Source organism: Camelus ferus, chromosome 25 (assembly GCF_009834535.1).
Source record: "Camelus ferus isolate YT-003-E chromosome 25, BCGSAC_Cfer_1.0, whole genome shotgun sequence".
Taxonomy (NCBI): domain Eukaryota; kingdom Metazoa; phylum Chordata; class Mammalia; order Artiodactyla; family Camelidae; genus Camelus; species Camelus ferus.
The window spans coordinates 17,082,935-17,098,899 of record NC_045720.1 but is presented as its reverse complement, the minus strand read 5'-3'; the positions used below and the strand labels follow the sequence as shown (position 1 = coordinate 17,098,899).

Here is a 15,965-nt window from a genome sequence, read left to right as displayed (position 1 = left end):
TGTGGTTACAGAGAAACTCCGGCAATGTTTAACCCAGGTTACAATAATGTTTCTGTGAAACATGCATTTAAAGTTTCAGTTTTAATCAGTAGGCATCCACCTTCCCTGCTGGATCCCTGGTGCCTGGTTGGAGTTCCATCTCCAGCTGGTGGGATGTGTTAATATCAATCACTGGCCTAAGGTAAGAGTTCCAGCAGGGCTGAGTGTGAGAGGAGCAGGGTGAGCGAGGGCATCTAAAGACTGCAAAACAAGGAGCCTCAAGGGTGAGTGCCCCCAGAACAGGACACCCTGGGCTCTGGGCAGCCTCGCATAGTTTCCTTTCAATCCTTTATTTCCTTGTAGGGGGCGGTGTCCCGTGTGCTTCCCTTGCTACTATGGTTTCCATCCAGTTCCCCAGTTCATCCCACTCTGTGCTTGGCCTGAAAGAAGCATACTTCTGCTGTGAGAGTTTAGCACAGAAATGAAAAGAATGCTTGTTGTCAAATGCCCAGAGCACCACCCTGTACTCTCTCCCCCAACACCCCCAGGCATCACACTTGCAGGGCTTTTCTCATTTTCACTGATGAAGAATAGACAGTGTCCACTCCGTGTGATCAACGATCTTTGGGTATACAATTATACATGCCTCAGAAACTAAATTCTCTACCTCCTCCAAAAAGAAACCCAACAGCCAGAAGGTGGGGTTAATGGGCATTTTCCTCTGAGGAAGAGGGACACCTATGTGACCCGTGAGTAGAGACAGGTGAATGGGGAGAACCAGTTAGGAGCAACTCATACTGTTCACACCTCCCTTTTACCTCCTTTGAACCTTTGCTAAATGCATCGGTCAGGATAAATTAGGTTACATGCTGCAGTAACAAGCACCCCCAAAATATCAGCCACTACAAAGAGTTTATTTCCTGCTTAATCTATATGGCTTTTATATTCCTGCCTTTTCCCACCAGTGTCTTGACCACCTTGCTCTGTAGTCAGCTGCCTACACGTGGAGGGATCAAGGAGAGAAAAGTCAACTCAATCTCAAAAAAAGAAGCACTAACTAAATTTCCTGATACTCCAAATTGGTTCTATATGGCATTTCAGTGACCCAGGCTACTGGGCCCTTCACATACTCATAGATTTTTGAAGTTGGAAGAAGCTAAAAGTCCTTCATGTTGATCATACTCCAGTCTTTTACTTCTTTCCTTTACTTTGTATTTCCTGAGCACCATTCTATGCCTGGCCCTATTCTGGGTACTGGAGCTACTGAGATCTTCTGTATCTTCTGCCTCTGTGGAGCTTACCATTAGTGTGAGAGGCAGATCACATAACAAATAAATGGATATATTGGGGTAGACAGGGACTCCTACTGGAAGGATGGTGCTAGTGTAGTTTGGGTGGTGAGAAGAGGCCTCTCTGAAGAGGTGACACCAGAACACCTAGAAGCGTCAAAGCAATTAGAGTGGCAGGAAGGCCAGCGTCACTAGGACAGAGTAGGCAAGATAAGTGAATGCAGCAAAGGAGGTCTGAAGGAAGGCAGGGGCCAGACCACAGGGCCTCCTAGGCCTTGGTGAGGACTTTGGATTTTATTCCAAATATGGAAGGCTTAAGCAAGGGATGAACTGGGCATCATCTCATGTCACTATGTGGGGAACGAACTGGGGGTGGGGAGTATGTGCAGGAGCAATGGGAGAAGTCAGCACGTGGCCATGGCAGTCAGAACAGAAGTGGGGGCGCCTTGTACCAGGGTGCAGGGGAAGACAGCAAAAAGAAAGATGTAGTTGAATTTCAGTTAGGGCACCTAGAAGTGAGGAATGAGAGAAAGGCAGACATCAGAGATAACTCAGGTTTTCAACCTGAGCCACCATTTCAGGCACTGCCTCCAAGAGAAGATGTACTGGAGGGACGAAATCATGGAAGCATTAGTGCTATTCTTCCCCCCTTTTGAGAACACCTTGGGGTACAGAGAGATAGTGAGAACTAAGGAAATAAACAAAGGAGGACAGTTAAAATAGTCTTCTTCCCCAGAAGGCTTTCACTCATTCAATACTCTCCTCAAATCCCAAAGCTCTGAGCTGACCGGAGCAAGCTGAGCACGGGCACATCCTGGTGGAAATTAGAGAAACAAGGGGGCCCTCTCATGACCCGAGGTCTGTGCCGCTCACTCCAACAGTTGCCTTGGGTGCTAAAACTGCTTCCCAGGACCCCTTGTAGAAGTTCAAGCCAGGGAATATTCCGAGGGGATGTTCGCACAACAGAAATAAGGATCTCATGCTCTGCTAACGATTTTGGAAAATTAGAATTTTGCCTCAATTGACGCTTGCGCACGTCTGTACAAGCTTTACTGTGTGTGACCTAATACAATGCTGGCTCCATGGGAATAAGTGTCTTCTCTGTCATATGTGCCCTGTGGTTGCCCAGCTGCTGCTCAAGAAATATTTATTGAATGAATGTACTTAAGAGCCACTAAACAAATGTTGTCTTCTTGCATACTGATAATCTCAAGGCTGTTAAATTATTGTCTTCTCTGGTGCAAGAGACTTGGCTGGACACTGACTCTCAGGTAAGAGAGCATCAACACTGAGAAACTGAATGTTGCAGAGGGAGGAGGTAGCATGCTGGTGGTGGTGACCACTGAAACACCTGCAAAGAGGAGAGCAACAGACAGCTTGAGACTAAATGACCACCTCTCCCTCCAGCAGGCTTAAAGAAAGACAAGCATCTCGTTCTGCTTTCGAACAAGCACCGAGTGAGACTACGAGCTTTGCTGGGCAGCAAGAACGGGTAACTGACAGTAGAGTGAGTGGTGGATTCGTTTCCTGCAGTTGCCTTTAGCACACTACAAATATAGGGGCTCCAAACAACAGAAAGGTATTCCTCATGGTTCCGGAAGCCAGAGTTCAACATTAGTGTCACTGGGCTGAAATCAAGTTATGGGCAGGACCACACCCACTCTGGAGGCTGTAGGGGAGAATTTGTTCTTTGATACTTCTAGCTTCTGTTGGCTGCCAGCAATCCTTTGCTTGTGGCCACATAACTCTCATCTCTGCCTCTGTTTCCACGTCACCTTCTCCTCTCCTGTGCATGTAATCTCATCCTGCCTCTCTCTTGTAAGGACATGAGATCTGATTTAGGGCCCATTTAAATAATCCTGGAAAATCTCCTCCTGTGAACATCCTTAATTAAGGACATCTGCAAAGATCCTTTTTCCTTATAAGGTAACATTTATAGGTTCCAGGGATGAGGACCTGGTATCTCTGAATGGCCATTATTCAGTCTGCTATAAATTGGAAGGAAAACCTTTCAGATTTCTGAGTATGGCACGGGGCTCATGTTCCATGTGGAGAGGTGACGCTCAGAGAAAGTATTTGACTAAAACCACACAGGAAATGGTGGGAAGATGTGGGTCTAGACTCATGTCTCTGACCTTCAGGCCTAGTCTGGTCTTTGGTCTCTACTTCAGGTGGCCCCCATCTTCTGCTTGGAGACTGGTAACAGGAGCCCTGTCACAGCTTTCCAAGATAAGTGACCACACACCATAGGGCCCAACGGGAAATTTCAGACAGAGCTGGAGGAGGGCAAAGGATGTGGCCTCGGCTCCCACCCTACTGGAAAGTCTCGGTGTCACTGTAAGTGGTTGGGGGAATGCCACTTTTCCCAAAGAATCTGAATTGCAGGGCCTCTTTTCTTCTAGAAATAGAGGTCGCTGAACAGTTCCCCAAACAAATGGCCACCAGTGTACTGGGTTAGCTCTAAACCTGCTCCCAGGTAAAGGCCTGTGTCACACACCAGGGAGATGTCCCTGGCTCTACCCCAGTCCCGGCTGGGCCAGAGCAACAGCATGAACAGAGTGACAGGTGCTGGACATACAACCAGGGTGCCACAGCCCAAACCCCTGTTTCTTCAATGTCATCATTACTCCAAAATTAGAATTTCTGGAACAGAGATACAAGCAGAGGAGCATAATCACAAAAGCATGGGCTCTTCAGCTAAAGGGTATAAAGGCCCAGGGAAGTCCATCTGAGTCTTACTTTCCTCACCTCTACAGCTGGGAGAAAAATGACACTATTTCACAGGGTGACTGTGATGGTCAAATGACATCATACAAATACACGCCCTTTGCAAACTGGAACCACTACGATGATGCAGTTCGGGTACCACAGTCGTCTGGCTGGCTGAGGATGCTTCCCCCTCCTCCCTCCTCTCCCCCTCCCGTTCCTCATCATCACCACAATAATAATCGCAAACATGTATTGAGCCGTTACTAAGTGTTAAACACTGTTCTAAGAGCTTTACATGGATTACCTCATTTTCAACAATTCTCTGAAGATACTATTATTATCTGTAATCGATTGAGAGCTACTAAACATAGCTAAAGGTCATGTACTCACTAAGCAGCAGATCCAGGAGACAAATACACCTAGAGGCCATGCTCTTCACCACCTCCCTAAATTGCCGCCCAGGAATTCTTCACACAGACCCCACGTGCTCCCCAGCCAGGCTTCTGCCAGGTCTCGGGTAGGGAGCACGAGGGTCAGGAAAAGTCACGGTCTCTGAGGACCTAAAGGCACGCAACGCAGACATGAGAATGACTTCACGATGGACCGGCTGTAATGGCCTTCACCTTTCGGTCTTCCCACAGCGAGGGGTGACAGGGGACTGAGGGCTCTCTGAGAGGAGCCGTGAAACAGATTCACCCCTCCTTTATCACAGAGTGTCCACATCTGTACCACGGACCGAACACCTCTCATGGCAAAGAACCAGGAGGAGAAAAGATAATTTCCCAGCCAATGGGACAAGCGCAGATTCTTCCAGAGCCCGGAGGAGGGGCACCTCACTTAGCTCAGGTCCTTGAACAAGGGACAGAAGTCAGGAAGGTGAATAGGAGGGGGAAGGGCGTTGGAGGCACAGGGAACAGCTTAGGCAGAGGACGGCTACGATTACATGGTACACTCCAAGAAGCGTGGTATCGCCGGGGGCGGAGCAGGGCAGGAGGGGTCTCAGGTGCCATTTCCGGAGGCCTATCTCACAGGGAAGCCAGTTTTTGTCTGTTTTTCCTTCCTCTGCCCAACCTGAAGCAGCACAAATGAGGCAGAGATGATGTTCATGGTCATAAAACACTCGCACTTGTAAGAGACCTCATTTTTGCCTGCACTCCATCCCCGCCCTTCTCTGGTAGAAGGATCTCTCTTTTGTCTTTATTTTTTTGTTGCTGGGGGGGCTGCTGCTTGTCACCTAGTGGGCTTTGACTCAGTAAAAACGCCCCTGTGCACTTTCATTTCTCAAGTCCTATATAATTTTCTTGATTATTTTCCTTTTTATTTGCTGATTCCCTCCCATCTCCGATAATGTAGTGATTATTTCCAACTAGAGTCTGACTCAATGGAGGCACTGAATAAATATTTCTTAAATTAACGCTGGGTGTGTGACCCAGGCAGGGCAAATCATATTTACTTGACTTGCTATGGCTTGTTAAGAGGGAAGTTCTCTTTCTTTCTTAGATCATGTCCCAAGGGACACAAGCAGCTTAGACTTGCCATTAGTGGCTGTCTTTGCCACTTTATGGAGAGAATTTGCTAGAGAATTAAGCCACCAGGGAGAGCAGAGCTGAGAAAGAGAAGGGCAGGGGGCAGTGACAGGAAGAGGCAGGGAGGCAGGGAGGCAGGGAGGCAGGGAGGGAGGGAGGGAGGCAGGGAGGTAGATAAGATAACATTATTTGATTTCCTGAATGCAGCCTTGCCTGAGCCAGATACCCCTGGGCTTCTCATTTATGTAAGTCAATATTGAGGGTGAGGGGGCGGGGAGCCAGGTGAGCTCATTGGTACCACGTGCACCCAAGAGAATCTTGACTTTCAGACCCAAGCTGATCTGGGATTCTCAGCGGAGCTGCTGTACTGTCCTGCTTATCGCCATTTCAAGAAAGCCCATCACGGTGCTGGTGAGGAAGCGTAACAAGAACCTATTGTAACTTATTTTCAAAAAGTTAACCAGTGGCAAATTTTGCTGTTTTAATTACCATTCTTTACAAATTATTTGGAATACATCGTAAACCCAGCTGCACACTTCTGTGTTTGATGCACCTGGGGCAACCTCCTTATCCAATTACACCGGAGGTTACAAACTCAAGTGCTGTCGGGATAACGTAACTGTGTGAAGAGGACCGCTCTAAGGGATAAATGAGATTAGGTGGATGACAGTGGACAGGATAGTTTGGCTTTTTTTTCCCCTAAAATGTACAATTCCAACCCATTTTTGCTATGTGAGAATATAGGCTGACTGTTGCTCCATCTCCTATTTTTAAGTTAAGAACAACTGAAAATCCAGAAGTTTTATGAAATCTCCTAATTTAAAACATGCTCATTTCCCCCCAGATTATGAGAGCCAAACAAAGCATGGATGCAGGTCATATTTGTCTCACAAGGTGCTACATTCAACACCTGACTTTTAACCTTTCCTCCCCTACGACCCTCCCCCTTGCCATGGGAAGGGATTTAGGCAGCCTTGCCTTCAGAATTTCAACTGACTTTATGGATGGACTCCAAGTTCTGAGATTCCATTCTGTGCTGCCTGTTCTGGATTAACAGCTAATGGGACCGAGGGTGGGTGATGACTAGTTGGAAATGGCCCTTTGGTTTTTACAACCTAACGTGCAGTGCAAACCCATTGTCTTAAGTGACCCCAACCCAGTCCCCCAACTTGGTGCCTGATTTCCTAAAGGTGACTGCAAATCACTGACACCAGGGCTCACAGCACTCTGAGGTTGGCCAACCCATTGCCTCATTTTCTGGCAAGAAGGTGCACAAAATCTTCCAAGACCAATAAGTCTCCTCACATTTCTACCCGCAGCCCAGCCTGGTCACTTGCTTGGCTACATTCAGAATGATTAGCAGTAAATTAAAAGCCCCCTCTCCGTGTTGAGAAAGGGAAGGGTTAATGGACATTTGCAATGCGGTCACTGTAAGTCATTTACCACACCGATGGGAACTGTATATTAATTTTTTTCACCAGTCTTACATAAAAAGACTGTTTTAGACAATCTAGTTTTTTGGTTGGATATATTCAGGTGCTAATGATGTTAATAGGAAAAAACTGGAATAATGCTAATTCCCACCTGAAATATAAAGTCAGAAAGACATTATATTACAGTGCTTTCAAACAGAGGGAAATGTAGCCATGCGCCATTTTCCAGCCCTCCAAGAAGGAGTACACAGCTTCCAAGCAGTACATTAAAGGTAAATTCCTTGTACGTTGCTGGCAGCACACAGAGTTACCAAATCCCTCCAAAAATTAATTTAAGGAAACTTTAAAACGTTCTGTTTGGGGATTCTGTGTTGGTCCCTGGGAAGACTCAGTAATTACTTCCCTTGTACCTCAGAGCAGATTTTTCAAGCAAATAAGTGTAGTATCAACATAACGGAGACTATGGTTGAAGATTTATGACACCATAAACAACCTTCAAGGTCTCTCCTGTTTTTGATAGGTAGACCAGTCCTCTTGGTCTGTGTGCTTTTGTTGGTCAGCATTTCTATGCATTGTTTTGGGATTTCCTCTTAATCGAGTGTCACTAGGCAAGCAACTCACCGTGCATCAGGCGTCTTTTAAAATTAATTACCAAGAAGCACGTGAGATGTTTGTTGGAGGCCTCCTCCTCCCCCTTGATATTCCACTCATGGCAACAGCCAAACACATACACTGCTCATATGTTGAAGAGGCAGGCGCTGGGCTTGCTGGCCTCTGTGCATGAGCTAATCTGAACCAGTGACCCACTGCCAAAGTAATGTTTAGAAAAGTTTCAAAGCTACTTTGACTTTCTCTTCCTGATACCCAGTGACCTGGTTTCTTCTTGAACTTTTAAGTGTTGAATTTTATTAATACCAGGGGTTTCTGTGGTAGAAAAATTAACAAGTGGGTACTGTCCCAGGTCCAGAAACATTCAATGGAAGAGATGGAAACTGTGTTCCTGCCTTCGGGGAGCTGAAAAATTACCCACAGATGTTAAGATCCGCGGGCATTAAACAGCCTAGAAGCAATTATGTGATAAAACCTGCAGCAATGACCAGGAGGACCATGAGATCTATTAGGAAAGCTTTGGGGAAAAAGGGAGAGGTCTCGGGTTTGGAGTGGAACATCAGGACTGGATGAAGCAGCTGTTTGCTCCACGGTTACTGGTGTGATGATTCACCCCTCCAGGCTTCAGTACCTTCACTTGTAAATTGGGGATGAAATGAGACCCTCTCTCCCATGTTGTGCCGATTAAGTACTCAGTGATGGAGGCAGAACAGAAAGGGTCACGGCCATTTTTAGAAAACACAGCTAGGGAAAGGTAAGGGGCCCACCCAAGATCCTACAGGGGGCGGGGTAGTTCACTCCTAAACGACAATGGGGGCACCTGAAAGGACGGCGCCCCGATGTGGACAGTGGGAATCCTGTCTCAGGAGGCAGGGGTAAAAAGGAAAAGAAAATTTGATTTAGTATAGCCCAAATTTCATCAACATGATATGCAAGTAGAGTGGACCTTATCTGCTTGACTTTGTCCATTCGGGTGTTACTGACATTTGGGCTGGGTATCTCCTTGTCGTGGGGGGCTGTCCTGCGCACTGTAGGGTGCTTTGCAGCATCCCTGGCCTCTCCCCACTAGATTTCAGTTGCAGCTGCTCCCAGTTGTGCCAGTTAAAAATGTCTTTGGATTTTTGCCAAATGTCCACTGGAGGGCAAAGTTGCCCCTGGCTGAGAACCGGTGATGTAGATGTTTGCTTTCGACTGATTCTCAAAATGCTGATCCAAGAGACAAACTCATCCTCAGCACTGATAGTTCATGGGACTCAGGTGGGTGAGGGGGCAACCCAACATGACACATACTTTTGGGAAAAGCACCTACTATGTGCCAGGCCCTTTCCCATCCATTGTCCCATTTAATCCACAAATCACCTTGGGAAGCATTTTTTCTCCCCATTTTAAGCATGAGGAAACTGCTGTTCATGGAGCTAAAACACCAAGGCACACAAGCAGAAGAACAGGGATCTTAATTCTGCAAGTAAAACTTTCCATGCGTTGGGTCTTGAAATGCCTCAAAGCCCATAACCACAACACTTCAACTGAGGTTTTACTTAAGGGTCCTCATGAATAAAAGAGAATGAAAGTGAAATAAGGTTCCCCTGTTTAATCAGTGACAAAAAATGTGAGGAAACCAAGACCATAAAAATTGATGGTATTTGGCATTGCTTCCATGCTGAAGAGACAGTAGAAACCCACACCTGCAATATGTTCCCTTCTGTCCTCCAAGAGGGGGTTAAAAATAAGCTTGTCAAGCTTAAGGTCCAAAATCTGATGTCAATAGGTTACATCACTAAAATTTCTGTTGGAATAAGATCAGCAATCTGAATAGATTCTCCTTAGCGCACTCTTTACCCGTGCCTCCCTACGCGTTCTGCCTTCGCCTGTCTTCCCTCCCTGCTTACCTGATGGGATTCCAGGGTTGGCTCTGGTCTTACTTTCTCCCAACTCTCTGTGGAATCTCCTGGTAAACTATAAGGTGCTAAGTGTTACAGTGAAGACATCTATCCCTCACTTAGATTAAAGGTCCTTACGGCAAGAGTGTATCTTTTCATTTTTATGCTGCCAATGCTCATAATACTGCTTAATATACCAAATGAACTTTGTCAAGGGAAACGCAAGCTAGAGAATGTGGCAGACGCTAAGGGTAACAGCCCCGCATTGCATTTTCATGTACATGTGAACCGACTAGCTTTATCATGTCTGGAGTGCCAATACCTTGACTTTGCAAAAAGACTTGCAGGCTTGCAACAGCCGCCTGGTTGTCCAAGCTAGCGATGGTGCTAATGACTGTGGAACTTGAGACGTGGACGGATGACAGCTTCAGTCTTTTCCTTCCCTCACCCCAGGGATTATAATGCTGGAGCAGGAGGAAGGTGGGAAGAACAGAATGAGAGAAGGGAGGGAGCTCATGCTGTGATGAGTTAGATCCCCCCTGAAGATTGGCGGCACAGGGGAAGAGGGGACTGGATGGCCCTGATGGCATGGACGAACAGCTTTATGATGGTTGAGGGCACGCCCTTGGAGTCAGATGCTTGGGTGCGAAACATATCTCCACCAATTACACGTCATGCTGCCTTAAACAAGTTACTCAACCTGATTTTAAGTCTTCATTTACCCACCTTACTAATAGGTGTGATAACATTATCTCTGTCATAGGAATATTTATGAAGATTAAATGAGATAATACACAGAAAGCACAGTGCCTGGCATGTAATAAGTTTTCAATAGAAGTTAGCAATGGATGATGATGATGCCAGTCCTAAGACTGAGGATTTACAACCGGTGAGTCTCTGATGAGCAACGTGGTGCCTTTGTTCCCACAGGTGAAACGTACCACACCCGCTTTACACAGCGCAGCCAAGTTGTAATTACCTCCACCAACTCCTATGTCCTACACGCCTTCACTCGCTGTTACTCTCAACCACAGCTTGAGGGCTCAGGTCACTTAGATGCCCTTACTTCTGTTTTTTAGAATTCCATCATGGCAGGATGGGTATCTCATATATTTAAACTGATCTCACATTGAGATCTTTCTAAAGAACTTTAAGTTGCAATGAGACATTTCAAGAATTACTTGGAAAGAAAGCAGAGCAACGTCCACTTGGGTTTTCTCCAACAAGCACACCCTAGGGCCAGTGTTTTGGGACCAAAATGCGACGTACAAGGGTTCTCTAACCACAAAACATTTCAAATCACTGTTGTAGGAAACACTTTGTTCACTATGGGTTCAATTAAAGACACATTAAAATCAATAATAGACTCTTTCTATAATCAATTATAAATGATAATAAAAATGGACCCAGGAAAGCTGGGGAAAAAAGAGGAAGTTGAAGGAAAAAGTGAGATTTTTGCTACGATGCTCTCTTCTGACTTAGATTTGGCTATAAAATACTTCAGTTCAACATCAGTTAATTCATACTTCTAGTAATAATGTAATAACAGCTTAGTTTAATTATATACATATATTTGGAAAGCAACCTGAACTTGGAATAGAAAGCTTGGGCTAGAAGCTTGGTGCTTCCACTTACTAGCACTATAAGCTGAAGCAGCTTACTTAAGGCCACTGGGTCACAGTTTTCTCATCTGCAAAATGGGAATCCTGATTTTAGTCACTTTGAACTTCTTATGTGAAAGTTAAATTAGGCAGTGCATTTGAAAGTGCCTAGCACGGTACCCAACTCAATACATTTCTTTCTGATTAAAATAGAGATTACATAACAGTGTGCCCTGTTTCTATCATTACACTTACTGTACTAGAGTATAATCATGAATTTGTTCACATGCCTGTCCTCCCTTCCAAATTCTGGCCTCTTTATAAAGAGAACGTGGATTTCATTTAACTGGGTAACTCAAACACTGGATTGCTGTTCATTGCAGTTTTGCTGAAGGAGTGGCCCTGCGAGAAAGGGAGAAGAGATGGTATGGTCCTCATTCTGAAGGTAAGAAAACAGGCCCAGGAAAGTGGAGGGACCTGCCTAAAGTCACATGGCTAGGACACAGCAGGGGCTAGGACCAGGACACCTGACTCTAATTCACGCTGCATCTGGCCACTTTGGTTCAGCCTTCATCTAATCAGCAGTGATCTTCTAATGCGGCCATTAGGCTCGGTGCTGGGTATCAGCCGTGTGGTCTGTGCACTCACAGAGCTGCAGTGTAGTGAGGGAAGTACTCACAAAAAGGAAACACCCAAATAAATGATTCCAACCCCCAAATAAACCAGTTCAAGAAAGGAGAAGAACAAAAGCCTCTTCATGAGAAAAACAGGGGAAGCCCAGGTTAGATGGAGGTGCGGGGAGAGCAAATTTGAAAGATCCTTCCGGCTGAGATCTGAATGGTGAGAAAGACTGGTGAAGGGTAAAGGGAAGGAGGTTTGAGGCCGAAGAAAAATAAGATGTGCAAATGTTCTGTGTGGAATATTACTTTTCAGTGAAGGCAAGGGGGCCAGGGAGGGGGTGCTTGTGGGGAGGGTGGAGGCCATTGGCTTGAGATAAGGATGGAAGGGCAGACAAGGGCAAGGTCATTCTTGGTCTTGGATGCAAGATCAAGGATCCCATTACTCCAAGTGTGATTGTGAAGTCAAAACAGTTTCAAGCAGGGCGGTGCCATGCTGCAATTTATATTTAAACACTCTCTCTCTGGCTGTAAGAAGAAGAAATGTCTCAGCTGAGGGTTTATCTGAAAGTAGAGAAATTAGTGGGGACACCAGAGCTTTTGCTGAGCCCATGGATGATGGTGGCTTCTACTACAAGGTGGTGATAGAAGGATGTGAAGAGAGAAGATATTTTGAATGTAGAATTAAAGGGATTTAGTGGTAAATTAGGTATCTGAAGCAAGAGAGAAACAGATGACAAAGATGATCTGTGTGTTTCTGGCTTGAGCAATGAAAGAAAAGAAATGGCCATTGCTGACATGGAGAATACTGAGTGAGCAGGTTTGAAGGAAAAGATCAACACTTCTGGTTAGAACATGGGATAAACCTGAACTGTATGCCTGTGAGATATTCAATAGAATTGGAAAGTAGGCAAGGAGGTATATAAGCTGGAGCTCCAAACAGAAGTCAGGTTTGGAGTCCAGCTTGGGAGCCACCATCACGGAGCTGACATATAAACCCATGGTCAAAGAGAAAGACATGAACAGAGGAGAGGACCTAGGGCTGATGCTCTGAGGACCTGTAGCATTGAATGGATACATCAGTGAGACAGGCCAAAGGGGACACATTGCTAGTTGATGGCTGGAGACATGGAAAGAAATCTGGGAGAATGAGGTGCCAGAAGGAGTGTGGTTCAAGAAAGAGACTATTTGTGAGGAACACTGAGAAGCCCAGAAAGGTGTAGTCACTAGGGCACACCTTGCAGTGGAAGGCCCTTGAGGCACAGACTGTGTGAAGGGTAGAGTCTAACACATTAGGTCATCCCATCACTGAGCTCTTCTCCTAGGTTAAATTATCTTTTGATTGACCTAATACATAAAGGGGTCACATGGAAATGGATCCCTAAAACTTTGACATCATTAGTACCAACAGTAAAGACATCGTCAACAATTTTACTGGACAACTACGATGAGCTAGGCATGAATGAAAACTTCTCTTTAATTTATTCTTTGGGACAGTCCTCTCAGTAGGTTTAATTGGTAACCCTATTTTAAAAGGGAGGAAAATGGGGCTCGAGAATTTTAGGGACTATGATCACATAGATGGTAAGGGACAACAGAATTGTCAATTACTATTTTTCCAACCCCTAGTCCATCTTCTCTGCCCGTTTTTCTGCCTGGCTTCTCTCTGCATTTGAACAGAAGCTTTGGAAAAGAATCTTTCTTTAAAAAAGGTATTTTAATTTCTAGCCCTCATTAGAGCACCTGCTATGTAGTGAGCCATCAATAAATGGTTGACAGAGGGTGGGAGAGAAGGAAAAGAATAGAGGGAGAAAGACTAGAGAAAAGTAGAGACCAGATAACTTAGGCCAAACCAATTTCCAACAATAATTGATTCTACTGAACCATTGTAGACTGCGCCATGCCACTTAGATCCCCCTTGAAGACTAGAGAACGCCCCAGTTGCTGTGAGTGAGACAACTTTCAGCTGTCAGCCCTTCTGGGCAATGCCGTGGGGTGAAAAGAGCCACTTTGCCCAAAGTCCTGCCCCTCTTCCTGAGAGCAGCCGATATCCAATGACTGGTGGATGGGTGGGAGGGAGAAGGCATAAAAACCCAGCTCCAGGTAGCCCAGCCCCAGTTTGGATCAACTCCCCAGGTCAACCCCAGCTCCAGAGCCTCGTCATGACTGAATCACAGCCCATCTGGCTTCTCTCACTTTCCCAGCAGGTATGGACCATGAGGACACCACCCAACAAACTCCCAACACCCAGATCTCTTTCTCGGAGCCTGCTTCCTGGGGAACCCAAACTTCGACAGGGATTCACTGGGCAAAGGGGTTCCCAATCGATTCTCTGTCGTGAACAGGGGCATGTTGCCTGTGGTGATTTTAAAACAGCCCAGGTGACTTCATTGTACCATCTGGCACACCTCTAGGTTGCCTGCCTCTATGGTTAGTAAGTGTGTTTGTGCAGGGAATGAAAATGTTTAATAGTGGCCTCCACGATACATCACTAGCAAGATAAATCTGCTGCTAAAAATTGTACGTGTACATCATCTATTGATTTTATCAGGGTGTCTCATTCTCCATAAAGCACTGTGAGCACTGTGTAATAATAGCACACTGTATCTGAGCCCTATGTAGATCATAAATACATATGTACATACATACATATATTTTCATCCACACACAAATATCTATGTATAATCTATCTCACTGTTATATGCTTGACATGAATTATCTCATCAGATTCTCACATATAAGCACAATTACTTCTCTCATTCTTCAGATGAGAAAATTAAGCCCAGAGGGATTAAAGATCCTGACAAAGACTTCCCAGTAAGAAGAGCTGATGTTTTGGGTCAAATCAGGCACTACCAGACTTCAAGCCCTTTATATTAATTTGAGCAAATTTCTCACAAAAAGCTGTGAATTTAATAAGAGAATAGTAAGAACAAACAGAGTCTTATGGAGCCCTCATTTTGCAAATTTAGATTTTGTTTACTGGGTTTCCTTAAATCAGGAGATACCTGGATACACAAGTACATCAAATTCCCAAACAACAAAGCCACAGGGAAATGTAGCATTGTCCTTTGCCCCTTGCAGAAGCTACATCTTCTCAACCATTCAAGTCAGCTTGCTTTTGCAGTCGAAATTGTTTCCTTTGTATGCAAAGTAATGGAGCATAGCAGAATACATGCCTTCAGCTACAAATATCTGTAAATCAACACACACACTCCACCATGTTGCTATCGTGAGAACACACACCCTCACAAGCCAGGAGACAGCCTGTGTCAAAGGAAGAGCTGATTCCAATGAATACTGATCAGCCACTAAAAACAGAACTGAGATTGGAAAAAAAAACATAACTGATAAATGCATTGCTGTCATAACACCAACAGCTTGGATTCAACAAAAACTATATTGGTTAAATTAAGTCTTCTACATAAAGATGTCAAATGTTACAACTTCACTATTACGGTGAAGAATAGCTTCAAAATGTGCCTAAACTGAAGAACTGGATGATGCCTTCCTAGAAATGACTTTACAGACTTGTCAGTTCTAAAATCATAAATCTCTACTCAAGCATCAAATTTCTACTGGTTCGAGTTGCATCTTCCCAGTCCCGGCCATCTGAACCATTTCTGTATCTTGCTTCTAACCTTATAAAGAACACACGTGTTTGTAGCGAATGTCCCTAGATTTATCCCTTAATTATAAAGTGCTATGAAAACTGGACAGAGCTCAAAATTTGAATTTATAACCTTTCCTTCAGATTTTCCTTGATAGAAGAACAACAGTCTTCCAGGCTTCTTTTTTGCCTCGAGTCCTGTATATTTTCTGGATTGGGTTATTACAGCTCTAGGCTTTCTCTAAAACATGGAAATGTTAAAAACTCATGAGGACACTGAAAGCAGACCTTATGAGAATTCACCTTTTAAATGAATGAAGTCATGAGATGCATCGCTGAGATCACACACAACCCCACCCCAAAACTTTTGAAGATGCTGGGATTGCTCAAATACCTATTAAATGTGCTTCTACATTTAACCTTGAGATTTTATTTTCAGAATGTCCTTTCATCACTTACAAATGTAGCCACATGATTTTCAATCCAACTTGTAAGATGAAAGTAAGCCTTTCTTGAGCATGATTTACATTTCCTGTATTTGTTCCTTATAAATTACATTTTAAGCCCAATAGTCTGATTTATGAAGCTCCACTTCCTTGTCTTTCCATAAGAAAAAAGGCACATGTGTCCAAGATTAGATTCTAAACAATCCACTGCATTTAATTAGGAAAGCCTACTCAACACAGGGAAGTTTGGGGAGAAGGAGAAAATC

General features: G+C 44.7%; 1 protein-coding gene across 5 annotated transcripts in view; it reads right to left on the bottom strand.

The window, feature by feature from the left end:
- SAMD12 (sterile alpha motif domain containing 12) overlaps window positions 1–15,965 on the bottom strand; it is a 375,925-nt gene that overhangs the window by 180,431 nt on the left and 179,529 nt on the right. The window lies entirely within an intron of this gene.